The sequence below is a fragment of the Kogia breviceps genome, chromosome 5, assembly GCF_026419965.1.
Source record: "Kogia breviceps isolate mKogBre1 chromosome 5, mKogBre1 haplotype 1, whole genome shotgun sequence".
NCBI classification, from domain to species: Eukaryota; Metazoa; Chordata; class Mammalia; order Artiodactyla; family Physeteridae; genus Kogia; species Kogia breviceps.
In genome coordinates this window covers 58,341,031-58,359,624 of record NC_081314.1, presented here as the reverse complement: position 1 = coordinate 58,359,624, position 18,594 = coordinate 58,341,031, and the positions used below count along the sequence as shown (strand labels likewise).

Here is an 18,594-nt window from a genome sequence, read left to right as displayed (position 1 = left end):
TTTTTACCAAGGAAGACAGAATAAAAAACGGTATCTGTCTTTGCGTGTATATTCATACAGATGCATATGAAACAGATCACAGTAATAACTGCTTTAGCCTGGGTGGAAACTGGAAAGACTGAGAACAAGGTAGAAAGGAGACAAATTTTTCTCTGTACATTTTTTAATATATATAATTTTTGGAACTGTGGGAAGGCATTGATATTCATAAAATAAAATGAAACATACTTTAAAATATGTCTTAGGACTTAGTGAATTACTAAAAAGGGAATTAAGAGATGTAATGCAATGATTCCTATGCTTCTGGTTTGATCAATTTAGTGCAATACACCAAGAGAGAAAATATATTGTCAGCATATCTATGGGAAAGAAGACTAATTTTTAAATATGTTGCATACCAATCACATCCAAAGCTATTCACTGGTTTTAGAGTGACCAATGACTCAGGTTTGCCTGACACTATTTAGGTTTCAGCATTAAAATTCCCACATCCTGGGAAACCCCTCGTCAGGGTGCAAAATATCCTGATTTTCAGAAATGGGTACAGAAGGTTAGAGGGAAAGTACAAAATACGTACAGCAGCCAAAAAAATTGAGCCAAAAAGTAGTACTCTATTTAGCTTCAAATGGATATGGCATAGATGATTCACTTTCAGTAGTTACTGTCACTATTTTTTTTCTGACCACTGACGTTGTCACCTCTGATTTGTAGTTCATAATAATGAAATATCCATTGTTACATGACTCTGAGTGATGTCACTTACGTTTGCAAACTAAATGTATTGTAATTGTGAGCATTAACAGTCAACTTTCACTTTGCCTGTGGATTAACTATGTACTTTGTATTAAGGTAAAGCTAGTTTAATTTTAACATTGTGCATATTGTGACCACATTTTCCAAGACTTCAGATAATGAAATGAGAATTATTATAATGCCAGTGTCAGCATAATCCAGACAACTGTATTATTTTATTAACAGATAGAAAGACACATACAACTGGATTATGGAGGAAAGTAACCAAGACAGAGCATTCTATACAAAAGGCAGAAAGGAATTGGGGGTTGGGCATAGTGGAAAAGGGGATGTGAAAGCACATAAGGAGTCTAAATTTTGCAGATTCTAGATTAAGCAAGCAAGTACTTCTAAATCAATCAAACTTTTTTTATCTCCCCCCAAAACACCAATGCTCAGTCAAAAATAGCTACTGTATTTGTCTGTGGGCACACCACAAGAATAAACACACATCCTACATCCACTTGATTATTCTGTCAACATGAATAAAGATACACTTCCTCATTCAGAGGTTGCAACCCTATAGGCAAACAAAAGGAGAAATTTTGATAATTGATGTGTTGGCCTATTGCAGCATAGACCTGATTTAGTCAGGCCTTATTAACAATCATGCTTTTTACAGGACTGAATATCAAGTGATGCACTGAATCATAACAATGAAAAAACTTTTCTTCTAACTCTTAGGTGCTTTGATTTGGAAAAATGGAGTTTTAAATCATCTTCTTGAGGATTATAAGAATATCATAAAACCACAGAGAAGATAAAGAATGGTAATACCTTGTCCAAATAAAAACTAGACTTTGCCCACTGTATTAGTTTTCTATTGCTGTCATAACAAATTACCACAAACTTAACGGCATAAAACAACACAAATTTACTATCTTAAAGTTCTGGAGGTAATGATTCTGAAATGACTCTCACTGGGTTAAAATCAAGGCATCAGGGCTAAAAATCAAGGTATTACCATGGTTTTACCTTTCTAAACGTTTTAGGGGAGAATCTATTTTCTTGACTTTTCCTGCTTCTAGAGGCCACCTCCATTCTTTGTCTGGTGCCTCCCTCATATCTTCAAAGCAACCAATGGCTTGTTGAATCTGTACATCACACCACTCTGACACTGTCTCTTCTGCCTCCCTCTTCCACATTTAAAGGCCCTGTGATTACACTGGGCCCACCGGGATATTCAAGGATAGTCTTCCTAACTTAAAGACAGTTTATTAGCAAACTTAATTCTATCTGCTACCTTAATCTCATTTTGTTTTGTAAAATAACATATTCACAGATTTCAGGGATTAGGACGTGAACATCTTAATGAGACCATTATTCTGCCTACCACACTCAGCTATCTACATTGTTTGGCAGACAGTGTGAATGTAAATCTTGACAAATCTCAATCAGCCTATAAACTTTTGACCAAAGAAAACATAAAGATATTACCAGCTAAGTATCTTGCATACCTTATACACATACACTACTGCTAAAAGGGGGTGTGTTTTACCTACCTGTGAAATTGAGGTTTTCATAATGAAAGCTTTTTTGATCATTTTTCAGTTTCCTCAATGTGCAGAAGTAGTTAATGAGATTTTGGATTTTACAGAAATGGAGAAATGTATCCTCCTTAGACATGAGTCTACAAATGGCTATCATTGTCATTGGCCACACACGAAGTGTTAAAATATTATCCTGCCATAAATTCATTTCCAAAATATGGGACAATAATAATGATCTTCTCTAATTTGGAAATATATTGAGGATGAGAATGAAGAAAGGGAAAAATAAATAATAAAACAAAAGAGACTGTTTATAGACTGTTTCTTTAAATCTGTCTGATGAACTCTGAGTGGCCATAAGGAATCTAGAGAAAAATGAACTGACTGCATCTACGTTGTTTGATATTCAGGCTGAGACAAACACTCACAGAATACTTCAAAACTCCAAAAAGTATCAACAGAAAAGGAAAGCCAAGTTTGACGAGGACTTTTTCATTTTTTAACTAAAACTGTAATTTATTTGGAATCCATTTTTGTAAGTTCAAATTATCTCTGTACTTTAAAACCATTATCCCTGAGAAAGAGAGGTTTAACTTATGGTGCCATACAAAGTGCTCTAAAGTTTTTTGAAATGATGGCTATTTTCCACAGGGTTAGACTACATGGTAAATTTATAGAAGCAAAAGACCTGGTTGACAAACAGCTTGTCCACCAAAACAAGCCTGTAGATACAGAGTGGATAGATAGATCTGGAATCTATTTCTAGCACTTTTAAACACTTGCTGCTGCAAGGAGTTAAAATCTTAAGTAATTAAATGATTTTGTTGAGAGGATATTTAGCTTGGTGCTATCACAATGGCCTGATACCAGGATTAGTACAAAGAGGGCTTGACAAGAGCAGAGCTTCAAATCAAAATCAGTCTTACATGTGACTATATTCAGTTTTACCAATACTACTTACAAGAAGAATGATGAGCTAAAGCCTGCAGGCAGTTCAGAGTAGTATTAGCAGAAAAGGAAAGAAAGAGTAAAAATCTCCTACTGTATTATGAGACAGAAAGAAACATGCCATTGTTATTTTGTATTAAATGTAGATAATTTGTGCTTACTTAGTTGGCTTGCTTTTAAATTCTCCTGTTATAATCTCAAATTTATTTATCTTAAAGAGTCACAGTAATATAGCTTATAAAATTTAAATATCCAGTAAAAGTTCAGAAAATAGTTAAAATAAACTGCTATATCACAGGATAGAATGAAACGTTACAAACATATTGTTTTTATACATACTATTTGTTTAATTAGTCCTGTTTATTACTGCTAATTGCCATTTTAATTATTCTGCAATTTTGTTTACTAGGAATTATGTAAGAGAAAAGCAAATAATAAGTAATATTATATAATTTCAAATAAATGCCTTTTTTCATGTTAATGTTAAAGTAATAACATGCATGCATATAATTACATTACATTATGTGATGGTATATTATGTTATGTTATATTGGTTTTTTTGGACTGGCATGGTATGACAAGATGGCTCTCTAAAAATCCGATCACCCTAATATTTGAATCTGAGGCCAAAGAGATTGATCTGGTCTGGAAATAAGTATTTGGGAGTTAAAAAATATCACTCCCACCCTGTGCTACATTTTACATGCTCACAGTACAATATCACACTACATTGTAATTATTTGTATACCCACAAAACAGCAAACATTGTGAGGGAAAGTAGTTTAGCATAATTACCCTTGTTCCTCTAGTGCCCAATAAAGTATCTGGCATATAAAAGGTTCAGCATAAATATTTGTGTGAAATTGTCTTTGAAAAGTTTTAAAGAATATTTTTAGAAATATTAACATGTTACCTCTGGAGAAAATATTTTATATGTAAAAGAGCAAAAGAAATAAGAGAATGAGTTTTGCAGTAGTACTAACAACTTTTTACTTAAAAGGTGAACACTCAGCTTGAAAAAACATCAATTTTAGAAATAGTTCTCTTGGAAAGACAAATATAAAAACATGTTTCAAGGACAGGAAAGCACTTCATATATACACAGGTATGAAATTCATACCATGTAAGTTAACAAGAGACCACATGTCAAATTTGCAAGGAAATGTTACAGATGTATTTCAGTTATATAAGGAAATGAAGCTACTTGTGTGAAGATAATTTTCAGTATCAAGTAGTAAATGAATTGCTGCCAAACTGATTAATATGGTTAAAAGTTGGTATCTTTGAAATTTACATGAAAAAGTATATGTAAAAGGCTTCAAAAAAACTTATGAGATCAGACAAGAGATAAGTAACAATTGATTTACCTGTATAAAGTTAAAGTTAATGAGTTGGGGCTCTTCCTCTTTAAAAAATATCACTTAGCTCTTAATGACTGACCTTTAATTCCCTATATAAATGCTGTTCTTTCATTTCTTTAGAATAGAAAGGAAATTATTTCAAAATTGTCTTCTGAGAGAAATATAACATTCTTAAAGAAAAAGTTTAAAAATTAATATAATTTTAGCTTTCAAGGACAAATTCTAATAATACAAAAATTACCATTTCTACTGTAAATGGTACAGTGAAATTCAAATATTTATTATGGTTAAATTACTTTATGCATTTTATATTAGGTAAGTGTATGATATAGCTCAAAACAAAAAAATATTTCAATGAATTTATTAAAATGTACTTTAAAGGCAATAGACTATAAGTCTTCTCCTAACAAAGCTAATCTCATGCTGAGTAGATTAACTAAAAAGAAAATTGTTTAGATGAAATTACATTGGGGGTGTGGGAATACTTATGGACGGATTATAAAAAGTTCCTCAAGACTTTTGCCATCAGTGTTCTTCCTTATCTATCCCTTGCATGGGACTTAGAATATCAAGCAAGGGTCTATTTCAATCCATTGGGTTAGAAATGCAGAGCCCCTGAGTGTTATAAGCTATTTATGATACTAGGTTTTATTTTTCCATTGAAATGCTGCTATTAGATCATTTAACTGCCCTTTTTTTAAATTAGTCTTGTACCCTAAGGAAAAGCTGCCTCTTAAAGAAAATAAAAGTCAATTCCAAGACAAATCACATTTATTAAACAGTTTAGTGAGAACCTCAAGAAAAATAAAAATTGGGATAATTGCATCTGAGAGACCCAGGAAAGGGTGGTAAACCTCAGGCAGCATAAAATGGCTTTAACAGACTCTAGCATCTATCCACTCACTAATACATGATTTCTAATTACTTCTGTAGTTTGTCACTGTTCAGCACAATCAAATCTAATTGACCCGAAAATTTTGGTTAGATTGTACTCAACTATGGCTAAATTTTTACTGTTATTATTCTGGTTTCTTTGTGAACATCTCAACTTTACTGCATCATTAAACCTTAAATTAGATTTTGATAATAAGAATATTTCATAAAATTTTTCAAACAACTGCAATATTCACACAGGAGCTACAGTACGCCTAAATCCACTGTCATGTTTTTAAAAAACATTTAATTTAATTCATACCCATTCTTTCTGGGTTATTAAAAACAACGGCACTTTGATTTTAATTAAACAATTTGAAGGCCATGACTAACAAATGTCAAATGCTAAAGGTGAACTCATGCCTTAACATGAGTGCTTGTCAGAGCATCTTTCATAGCATGAAGGGAATTCTAGTCCGAGGGTTCTTAGTTTCAGAATCACTGATGAGGTGCACATACAAGAAAGGTAGCAATTAACTACCTCAATTTAGAAGCTTGCATTACTTTATTTTCATGTTGAGAATCAGTGATCTAGCAATAGATTAGACATTTCTGTCATCAATTCTCTAAAATCTAGAAAAATAATATAGAAATTATTGAGTTTGTTGTCTAAATGTCTACTTTGTCCATATACTCTGTGTGTTACTAAAGCATTGAAAATAAACATATATGAATGTATTCCTTGAAGAGTATAAAGAGAATGTTTGCTCACACTGGTATTTTTTTTTAATGCCTCTATAAAACAAGACAATAAGATAACATCATTAGAAGCCTCCCTGTATAGTTGACCTTATATTATATCTGCTGACATTTTCATGTATGTGCTTATTTTATTTTCCAGAATATGTGGAGCCTTCAGAAGAAATCAAGTATGTTTGAAAAAAGAGCTGATACTTTTTGTTAATGTCAGATGTAGTGAGTCAGAAGGAACAGATCTAACCAGTTCTGATCAGTTTGAGCATTAACATCCAAGTACTTCAGTTTTGACTTGGTTATCAAAGAAACGGACAGAAAATACATTACATGACAACATGGCTGGACTATAACATCTAATGTGAAAGTGTAACCTAGCAGGACCCTATGGGGCCTTTGGGGGACAGACTCCTCTCCCATATCCTCTGCTATAGCTCCTCTCTGAAGTAACCAGATGATAGTATCTCATGCATATTTCCTGAGTTTTTCAGACAACCACCACCAAATGGAAGGAATTAACTACTTGATGATTAAGAACACATAGCTCGCAGATCTTCTGGCACCTAAGGATTGATCATCATCAGCCAATCAGAGAATTGTGCAAGAGCTGATCACATACTCTGCGATCCACTCCCACCCCCACCTGGTCTTTAAAAATGCTTTGCTGAAACCATTCCAGGAGTTCGGGATTTTTTTTTTTAAGCACCAACCGCCCATTTTCCTTTCATGGTCCTGCAATAAAACTTTCTCTGCCTCAAATTCCAATGTTTCAGTTTGTTTGGCCTCACTGTGCATCAGGCACATGAACTTGCAGTAGGTATCAAAAGCCTCTTAAAACATTATTTCAAAGTTATATATCTTAGGGTAGTAACAGTTACTATTAGCACGTGAAAAAATTACCTGAAAGACCTAGCATACCTCACACAATACAGCCATTCTCAAATTGATCACATGTGAAGTAACTTGCATACTTCTACAAATGCACATGGTCATGAAATTAAAAACTATACAAGTAACAAAGAAAGAAGCAGCTATTGAGAGGGCCCAACTAAAGGCATAAGAATCCCAGCTCCTTCTAATTCTCCCTTTATCACTGGGATAACACACATGGCTCCCTATAGTCATGAGTTCAGTTTTCTTGTAGACATAAATTCTGATTCGAATTGTGCCAAAAAGAATAGATTAGACTCCCAGAGTATATTGACTTGGCCCACTTCCCATCTTCTACTAGGCTTGTAACCTAATTACCATTTACATCTGATAAAATGTACTTATTTTCTCAACTAAAACATGGGTTTAAAAGGCAGTAAAATGTGATAAAAATAAATAAATATGTGTCATGGCTGTAAAAAGGAAAAAAATTTTTTAAAAAGCAAAACTGATGGAGCTAGAAAATTATGTTAGAAAATATACTTATTTAAACTACAACTATCATTTTTCCATATAAGCTAATATTTGTTTTAAAATATTAATTAAAATATTAATCAAAAGACCCTAGAACTTTTAAGTACTTCTTAAAAAATCATAAAACTAGTCCCAAACAGGTGCTATGACTCTCCTTTACTTGTTCACATGATTTTTTTAGTGCAAATACTCAAGAAAGAAGCCACTAACTGGTAATTTACAGAATAGGTTTTATTCTTTGATTACGGTACTGGATTCAAAGTTCTAACTCTAGGTCACTTAAAGAAAAAAAAAACCCTCAGAGTAAAATATTAAACTGAGGAATTATTTAAGTACTTTATGGTCAAAAAATCACCTTTCCTTCCAATTCTAATGTACAGTTCAAAGGGAGATTCAAACCAAAAACCATTTAATTTTATTTTACTTATTTATTTTTAATTACTTAAAAAGGAACACACACAGAGCTCAACAGATGCTAGGCAATATTGTGTTTTGCATAGTAAAAATATTTTACAAACATATATTGAGTTGGAAATGATCTTAGAATTTATTCAATCCAATAGCCAAGTGCAATCCTCCTCCTGCTTCCCCCTTCCTCACCCCACACAACTTACTTCTTTGTCCGGCTTTAAAATACTTGAACCTGAATGGCTTTAGAAGGTGCACAGCCTCTTTCCCCACAGGCTCACTACTCCCTATTGTCTCACACCCAGCCACTCCATACAATTCATATATTATATGTCTGACCTTCAAAGCTCAAGAATTTGCCACCCTTTCCTTGTTTAATCTAGCCCCTTCATTTCAAAACCGAGGGAATACTCAGATGGCTAAGTGATTCATCCAAGTTCCTAAAGTATGTTGGTGGTCATGCTGGGTCTGCTCAGATTTCCTAGAACTTGGTTCTGTGCTGTCTTGTAGGCCTTTGCATCATCCATGCCATGTAAAGTTTTATACATAGTAAGCCTGAACCAGCATTGGAACATTGATTGCAGCTAGTGCTTTACAGAAAAAAGTATTTCAATCATATACTGGCAACATCTGCTCAAAATAGGAGTGTTTCCAGGAAGAACTATGAACTATCTTTAAAACATGTCTTTTAACTCTAATGCATACATGGAAGTTCACAGTCTATGTGTGGCCATATACAGACAGATGTTCCAAAAGGTCATTGGACCTGTATAAACTTGCAATAAATAAGAAAAGCAAAGCCTTGCTGTATCATGGCACAAACTGCATTGTTGTTATCATTTTAAAATAAAATAGTGGGTCAACTTAAACTTAAAAAAAAGAGACAGAGAGACTAATTTGATTACTTACAATAAAATTACAATTGTATAAAAAGCAATTGATACCACAAAGGCAACGAAACTGTACCAATTTCAACAGCCACACAGAAATTAAATTTAGGTAATGCTTTCCAAAAATAAACTGGGCCCAATTCCATGAAATAAAAGATGAACAGAAATTGGAATAATACGATTTTGCCACAGAATGATACTCAAACTCTTCTCTTTTTTCAAAATTCGCAGCTATTGGCACATTATAGAGGTATGCCAAATCACCTTATTAAAAGTTGATTCAACAGTAAAAGTCTTACATTCTAATTAAAGCAATTAGATCTTACTTCAGTCGAATGATCCTAGTGCAACCAGAGGGTCTTTGCAGGTTACAGGACTCTGACAAGCTGAATCCAGGGCTCTTCATCCAGATGACTAACAGTCAAAGCTCATTTCCTGTTCATAAATCAAAAAATAGGGGTGATCAATTTAAATTGGGAGAGTTGTATTAGATAATTTATCAGTTGGCTCCTGAATTTTATTCTTTAGTTAATGCTTTTTAGAAGTTACATTATGGAGGGCTTCCCTGGTGTGCAGTGGTTGAGACTCTGCCTGCCAATGCAGGGGACAGGGGTTCGAGCCCTGGTCTGGGAACATCCCACATGCTGCAGAGCAACTAGGCCTGTGAGCTACAACTACTGAGCCTGCGCGTCTGGAGCTTGTGCTCTGCAACAACAGAGGCCGCGACAGTGAGAGGCCCGTGTACTGCGATGAAGAGTGGCCCCCACTCGCTACAACTAGAGAAAGCCCATGCACAGAAACAAAGACCCAACACAGCCAAAAATAAATAAATAAATAAATAAAAATTTTTTTTTAAAAAAGAAGTTACATTATCATTTCTTTTTAGTGTAAGCAGCCTAAAATTCTTCATTCTTTTTTGGAAGTCAAGAATGTATAAAATGTAGACATTTTTTTAAAGCACAGTATTTTATTTCAAGGACAAATATATATACAAACACTAATACTTTCCTCTCTTGATCTCATTTTCACGTGTGTACACCTTAATTTAGCTAGCCTAAGTGGGACACTTACCTTGTGCCATGCACTACTAAACACTGTAAAAGATAAAGCAGAAGACACATAACTGGACACGGTGACTTGTGTTTTTTGGAAGAAAGGATTAACCAAAGGAAGAAATATATAGTAGAAAGAACACATCTAGGACTGAAAGCCTGGTTCTTCTGTTGAATACCTGTGTGACCTGGGTAATTTCTGTTATTCTTTAAATATCAATTTAAATTTAGGATGAAAATAGGTAACTTGAAGAACTATTGTGAGAATTGGAGACATTGTATATGATAACGTGCTTAGCATATTTCCTAACATGTACTAGTCCCTCAATAATTGATATTATGTAGTATTTTAGGACATTGGCAGTCCTTCCCTTATTTTATATCTTCTTATGCCAAAATTGGTTATTCTACATTTTATATTTATGGACTGTGATATTAAGTAATAATGCCGTAATTAAAGAACCACTTATTTTTTTACTTCCCCTCTTTAATTTTATATTTTTATCGTAGCATTGAGATATCTGAAAGTTACACTATGTTTTCATCTTCTTTTCAAAATTATTCACCCCAAATAAGCTATTATTTTCTTCAATCAAGGTCAACTTGCAGCACTGCATAAGCTTGTGACTAGGGAAAAAAATCTTGCCCCTTCATTAGGTTAGTTTATTTTCTCTTTGCTCTCCTAATTATTTCCACCTCATTTGAAAATTTAAAATCTCCCTGAAGCTTTATATAACAGGAAATAATGTGTCATAAAGTACTCAACTACCAAAATACAGAGTAAAATAATATTTCTACATTTTTTCTTAAATTCCTTCTGCTTTCAGAGAAAAATTACTTAAGGTAGATCCCACAGATTCATACCGTGTTGAAGCCCCATCCAACTCCCCTTTCTTTTCTCATAAATTTCAGAGCCTCTTGATAAGATAATATAAATCATTTAATTTAAAAAATGATAAGCTTTCTGGACCCACCTATTATCAAATAAAGTCCTTGGTGCAAGATTAGTGACATACATCATCAGTACATACACATATACACACATACTCACACATACAGGTCAGGACATTTTAGAATATCTCATTTGTGGGGAATAAAAGGGTTGTCAAATGCGGAAGACTGAAGGTCACTACTCAATTCTCAACTTTTATTTAAAGGGACCTCATGGGCAAGGGTGTGCAAGAAATCAGTCACTGTCTTAAGACCAATGTGGGCTTTGGCTATCCCTCGACATTGAAAATGAAGAAGAAGCCATAATAAAAATGGTATAGGCATGCTCACAAAAAGTCAAGCTACAAATCAAAGGAAATCCATGTCACATGGAACTTTCCTTCTAACCCTCTGTCTAACTAGATAAAATGGCATACTGCCATCTGCATCCTTGCATTTAATTAAAAATTAAACTGTATAGAATGGGTTAGATAGTTGAAAAGTCATATGTCATCTTGTCTAAAATAATGCCTTCAGTCAATCCCCCTCGCTTTTTCTAACCCAAAATTCAGTATTATGTTTACTATGAAATAAACTCTAGTTTCATCTATTGAAATGCATTATTCAAGATGTGATTTTCTCACATTCTTAGGGAAACTTGACTGAATTAGTTCCTTGTGGACCTTTCAAATTTTACTTAAAGTCAGAATACTGGAATGAGAAGGAAGCTTGAAGATTCTCTCACTCAAGTACTCACACAAACACCTACCATCAGCTCCCACTAGACATTTTATTTGATAATAGACTCCATCCTGACCCTATATCCAATGGAATAAAATCTCAGAAATAAAAAGCCCCACTTATATATGGAGATTTTTTCTCTATATAGAGTCTTTTTTTTAATGGTATACATTTGTATCAGAAAGACAAAATGGTACAACTCTTTGGAAATTGTCTTTAGTTCTGATGATGGCTTGATGAAAACATATTAATACACTAATTTTGGATTTTCTTAGTCACACTATATAAAAACAAATTTAAAAACAAACAAAAGAGCCACCCAACACACACTAATTTCCAACTTAGCAAAGTTTCTGTGGAATCAATATAATATCATTAACAACCATTCTTTTATATGGTTATCATTTTACTAATTTTACTAGAGTGTGCACAACAAGTGCTTTTCCTAAAACAGTTTTCTTCAAGCCACTCTACTGATCAAGAACTAACAAAAATTCCCTGGCATCAATCACATTAATTTCACTTTCAGTTTAACATCCATTGAAAGCTCACCATGAGCCAAGCATATACTCTTCAAATACTGTATATGAATTTGGGATTTTTAAATATCTTGAGCCACATCTGAGATTCTTGAAGGCAAGGACTATGCCTTGGTTAGCTGTGCCCCCAGGACCTATCACTTTGCCAATATATAGAGTGTGCACAACAAGTGTTAGTTAAATGGCATCTGTGACTCTCAACATTTCTAATCCTTTCCACATCACAGATCTCCTCACAGCCTGTTGGAAGAATACACTGAATATTCACTCCATGTCTTTTCTCATGCTGACCTTCCTTTCTAAGACATTTATTTTGCTTTCTTTTGCCTAGTTTCTACTCATTCTCCAAGATTCACCTATATCATGAAATCTATTCTAGCCTAGGCATTTAATGTCTCTCTAATATTTTTCAAGACTATACCACACTGAACTCTAATATTTTGAAGAAGAGTAGGAAAATCAGATTTATACTTTTTATATATCCCCCACAGCTCCTAGATCAAAGTCTGGCACATAGTTGCTAACTAGTACAGAGGATACAGATGATTTGTGAGCTGGGAAAGATACAAGTCCCTTGTTGATGAATTAGATCATGGATCGACAAACTATAGGCCAGGGGCCAAATACATCCTGCTACGTGTTTTTATAAATAAAATTTTATTGGAACACAGCCACATGCATTCATCTATGCATTGTCTATGTCTGCTTTCCTGCTATAACAGCAGAACTGAGTAGTTGTGACAGAGACTGTCTGGCCCATAAGCCTATAATATTTATTATCTGGTCCGTCACAGAATAAGTGTGCCAATCAGTGTATTAGCTCAGTGGTTCTCCAGTGTGGGCCCAAGATCTGGGCCATTCACAGCCTTAAGTACTGTGGTTATATAACACTCTATAAGCCAGTTCTTAAAGGGTAGTCCCTGAACTGGCAGTACCAGCATCATCAGGGAAATTTCTAGAAGTGCAAAATCTCAGACCCCATCCCAGACTACAGACCAGAAACTCTGGAGATGGGGGCCAGTAATCTGTGTTTTTACTACCCCTTCAAGTGATTCGAATGCACACTAAAATTTGAGGACTACTAGATTAGATAAAGAAAGGAGCATTTATTAACACCTGGCCATAATGACATGGCCTGGCTATGGCAGATCTTGTTCTTTCAGCTGCTACTAGTGTATACAGAGATTTTAAGTGATTAAAAGATATCAGTTTTGTTTCATGTGCCCTGAAATGTAACACCTTGGGTTTACTCTGAAAGAACACTAGGGAACGGGATTACCTTGATGTGGGAATTGCTACAGCACTTTCAGTAAATGCTAATAGAGCCGCCAGCTGTATATCCAAAGGAAAGACAATATACCAAGTGCCAAAGTATAAAATCTATCCAAAAATAGATTGAAATATCAAAGCAATATAGCAGATAAGCTCCAGTTTTTATAGGACTGCCAGTCAAGACAAACCTTGCACAGTGATTCTCAGCAGGGATACAGGAGAAGCGGACTACAGCTCAGTTTGAAACTCTGCTAATCAAGGATTTGTTCCAACATGCATATCCCCAGTGCTAAATCTCAAATGTGGTCAGATAGCACTTTCCATGATAGTGTGTGGTTAGAAATAAGAAATAATCACTACCAAGCCTTGTGGAAGGTAGTAACTAGCTAGCATTCCCTCTGGAAAAATATATATATAATTGCATTATATAATATATACAATTTTCACGAACTAATATTTGTTTAAATTTACAGTAAATCCCCTTTCTTCATTGTTTCTCTCTAAAATACAGATTAGTACCAGCAGCTATGGCTATGATATGACAGGGTTATAATCTATAAAAAATAATGGCAAAATATTGATGAGATAAGTATGATAAAGTTATTTTTTTCTGGAAAGACCTTGCCTCAGTGTATTATATTTAATGCTGGAAGCCCAGCAGCTATATCAGGAAACAACAATAAAATTATTTAACCTATTGAAGAGTCTACATAGAGGTTAAAAGAAACATATGTCAATCAATAAAAATAAACTATTGATTGACAGCCTCTAGAAAGTTCACATTATTTCCTAGTCATAAAAAAATCATTGTTTCCACACGACAATATAACAATTATTCCTCTTTTGAAAAATGTCACATAGATGCTATATGACTAAAATCTTTGTAAACATTTTGTTCAATATCCATTTAAGAGTGTTTTTATTTTGACACATATCTATGGAAAATAGGAAAAGCGTTCCAATCTTCTGTGTAATAGAAAATTGGGAAATATGAGCCTGAATTTCACACCTATGAATTTAGTAAATGATTGATAACAGTTCAGATGATCCGTTAGAATTCTGATTCAAAGACTTAAATTCACATTTAAATCAAGGATTAACAAATACATGATTTGGTACTCTTATGTTTAACTCAGCCCAAATTCAGAAAAGAAGAATATACAATTATCCCTCTATATAGGAACTACCAGCCCATGTAAAGACTAAAACTATGCTTCATTCAGAAATAATTCACACTGGGGAGACATAATAACTATCTAGAAGGACAGTGAGTGGCAACCAGCATGAAACAAGGTGGTGGCAGAGTAAGTCACAGGAAGTAATTAGGAGTAATGCTCTAAAATTTTAAGGAGTGGAAAATTAGGCTAAATGTTAGAAACCTTTCACAGAAAGTCTGTTAGCCTCTAGAATCAACCTCCAGCTGAAACTTCTTCAATTGCGTCATTTAAAATTAGACAAGAGCACGTTTTGCCAAAATACCATAGGGAATTATTCATAGGGAATGACTAGTAAGATGTATTAAATGAACTATTTTTTTTCTTTTACTCTTAAGTTAGATCTTTTGCATATCTAACTGTCATGATTCCACACACATAAAACAAATAGTGAGAAGATGAAAATCCTCTGAAGGTTATTCTTACTATTATACCACATCAATTAATATTGTTGCTTTTTTTTCCAAAACAAGAGGAAGATGGGATAAAAGAAATAATTAGATAAAAACTACTCTTGAATAGTTCACTCAAAATACTAAATTCAAGGAAAAGGTCTCTTAAAAGATAGTACATTCATTCAAAATATTTGCATAGTTAAAGCCATATTTATTTACTAGCAATGTCCCAGTACAAGACATAACACAGAGTTGGCAATCAATAAATACTAAATGAATAAGCGAACACCTCCCCCCGGAGATTGTTTTTTCTAGGGTTTATGTCCTTGAGATGTATGCTTATTAAAAATCAGTAAGTTCCTTTATAAGATTGATTAAGGAAATAAGTGGTTATTTTCCCCCAAGTTAAAAGAAACCTGACCCTTCCTTCACAGACCACTTGTCAGTAAATGGATAGTTTCTTAGCCTTAGGTCTCTAGGCTTTGTGCTGTATGTCAAATTCTTGATCCAAGCAAGGTAACCCAAAAAGTTATCAGTAAAACACTAGGCTACTTTGTCTTTCTGCATTTCATACTTACAATGCCACCATTCCTGCCAGCTATTCATAAATATAAATTCTATCTGTGGCTTCAGAGATATTGCTGTGTGGTCCATTAACCCAAAACGATTACAGATCTAAGTTACAAGTCAATCTCTCTGGGTTTCAATTGCAGCTAAACCAGGAACTCTGTGACCTTGGGCAAGTTACTTAACCTTTAGGTTTATTTCCTCACCTGTAAAGTGAGAAAATTATACTAGTGATATCATCTCATAAGGTTATATTAAGGATTAAAAATCAGATAATTGAAATGAAATGAAATGAAATGAAAAATGATTTCAAGTGCCCTGGAGAGAGACTATCTGGGTTCAAATCCTAGACCTGATATTTATTAGCTGTTTGTACTGGTGCACCTTACCTAGCCTCACTGTGCTTTATAAGCACATTGAAAAAGACCAGCTATTGTTATTTAAGTAGCTTTGATCTCCAGGATGCAGCAGTGAGTGGTGCTGAGAAGTGAGGTCTTAATTCCCTACCCAGAAATTGAACCTGGATGAAAACCAGGAATCCTGGTGACCACACCCCCTGGCTCTTGCCACCAGTGAAAAATGCATTTCTCATGGAGGCAAAACTGTAAAAACAGGTACAAAGATTATTATTAGAGGCACAGTACAACAAGTGGGAGAGCACACAGAGAAACAGTTTGTTTAGTTAAGACAGAAGCAAGGCAGAGATGCACACCTGGGAAAGAAAGGGTGTGGGTTTCTGCCCTAATGAAGAGTGCAGTAAAGAGGCAGTTAAGTCATTTATATAGGGCAGTTCTTCCCGGTCTTTGTTTACCTTGGGCCAATTATCTGGTTTCTTTTTCCACAACTGACCTGCCCTAGCACCCTCACCAACATGCATGCACAACTTTTTCCAAGATGGATTTCAGCCCAGAGGCCTATGGGATGGCCTTAGCATCACATATTATGGGGTGGTGCCCCCTCCGTTTTGCCCCCCAAGGAGACTTGCTGCACATGTGCAATGTTTCCCTTGCCCCAAGGATGGGAAGTGTGTGACCTCTTGATCGTTTTATGGCACTCTGTCCCTACCATAAAAATGCCCAATGTCTGGTTATTTACCCTATTCCTGTTGCTGGTTTTTATATCGAGGTGCAGATCTCGAAATAAAGACAGGAGTCTGGTCATAAATATGTAGTCTAGAGCCCGTTTGTCTCTTGCCTCAGGAAATGTAAACAGGGGGCTGGTAATGAATGTCCGGCCTGGAGCCCATCTTATTCTCATCCCAGGAAGTGTGAACAGGAAGCCAGTTGTAAACGTCTAGCCTGGAACCCATTTACCTCCTGCCTCAGCTTTATTGGGATATAATTTATACATCTAATGTGTGTAATTCAGTGATTTTTAGTAAACTTATACAATAAGCTAACCATCACCATAACCCAGTTTTAGAATACTTCTTTACCCCCCAACAAAATTTTCCTTATGCCCATTTGTACTTAATCCCCACTTCCAGTCCCAGCCTCAGGCAACCACTGATTGGCTTTTTGTCTCTATGGATTGTGATACTTTAATCATACAACATGTGGCCTTTGTTTTCTGGTGTCTTCTACTTAACATAATAGTTTTAAGGTTCATCATAGTATGTGTCAGTACTCCATTCCTTTTTATTGCCAAATAATATTCCACTGTATAGATGTACCTGCTATTACAGATAGATAGATGATAGATAGATAGATAGATAGATAGATAGATAGATAGATAGATAGCTATAGATACAGACAGATATAGATATCTTATCATCATCCTGTAATAATGAAAGATCTAAAGATTATTTCCTCTTTCCCTGCCAGGCTGGTCTCTAAGATTACGTTTGATTTTAGGACAATCTTTCACTGTTAAACAAATAGGAGTCTTTGGGGTTCCATCTGTTTCCCTGTCAATTAAGATTATGACTAGACTAGTGAAAATAAACTGAGTACATTTCCAGACTGTCAATATATTTCATGAAGTATATCTTTTTTTTTCCGCCATTCCTTCCAACTATCACTGCCATTTCAAATGTGTGACTTACCATTTCCTTTAAAGGCCTGTGACAAGACATTATTCCCTGTAGTTTCTCGTGGCTCCTTGGAACCAACAAATATGTGAATAATAATGAAAGCAAGTATTCTGGGAAGAGGGGGATAGCAGGGATTCTAGGACCTGAAAAACAGTGAGTATGGATGATCATTTACTCTGAGTATGTAGAGAGCAAAGAGCCAATGATGGGATTCTAAGGAACTTCAACTTTTAAAAAATGATAAGAGGAAGATCCATGAGGGAGGCATGTAAAAAAATGAGAATAATATCAGAAGAAAATAGGGTCACAGGTGCAAAGGAATGAAGAGTCTCAACAATATGCAAAGGTTTAGACAACACAGAGATCAAGTAACATCAGCACTTGGAGCATCTCCAACTATCTCCAAGGCAGGTGTATGCTTGAGACCATTTGAGGCAGGTGATGTAAATGAATAAAGTATCTGGACATAAAGCATTAAAGAGTTACAAGGATTGTGGGGTAGTGGGGAGCAGCAACATTTACTCAGCTCCCACAGATTGTTGCCATGTGAGGTAATAAGCCCAGGAATGTCGAGTCTGCTTCAAGTATGCCCAAAATAAATGTGGGGAATGTCTCAATTTTTAAATGTTTTTCACAAACAAATTTTAAAAAACACACTGTGTATAAAAATAATCATACAACATGACCAAGTGGAAGTTATTTCAGATACACAAGACTGGTTCAACATTTAAAAACCAGTCAATGCAATCCATCACATCAACAGCCTAGGAAGAAAAATTACATGATCATATCAATAGATACAGAAAAAGTATTCGACAAAATTCAACACTTATTCATGATAAACCTCTCAGCAAACTAAAAATAGATGGGAACCTCTTCAATTTGATAAAGAACAACTAAAAAATCCTACAGCTAACATCATACTTAATGGTG

At 34.7% G+C, this 18,594-nt stretch overlaps 1 protein-coding gene across 1 annotated transcript in view; it reads right to left on the bottom strand.

Annotated features, from left to right (window-relative positions):
* The window catches only part of NAALADL2 (N-acetylated alpha-linked acidic dipeptidase like 2), a 1,506,494-nt gene that overhangs the window by 1,174,614 nt on the left and 313,286 nt on the right, over nt 1–18,594 (bottom strand). Inside the window, exon 3 of the mRNA XM_059063915.2 lies at nt 9,246–9,354. The gene's annotated coding sequence lies outside the window, so the exon portion shown is untranslated. The remainder of the gene's footprint in view (nt 1–9,245; nt 9,355–18,594) is intronic.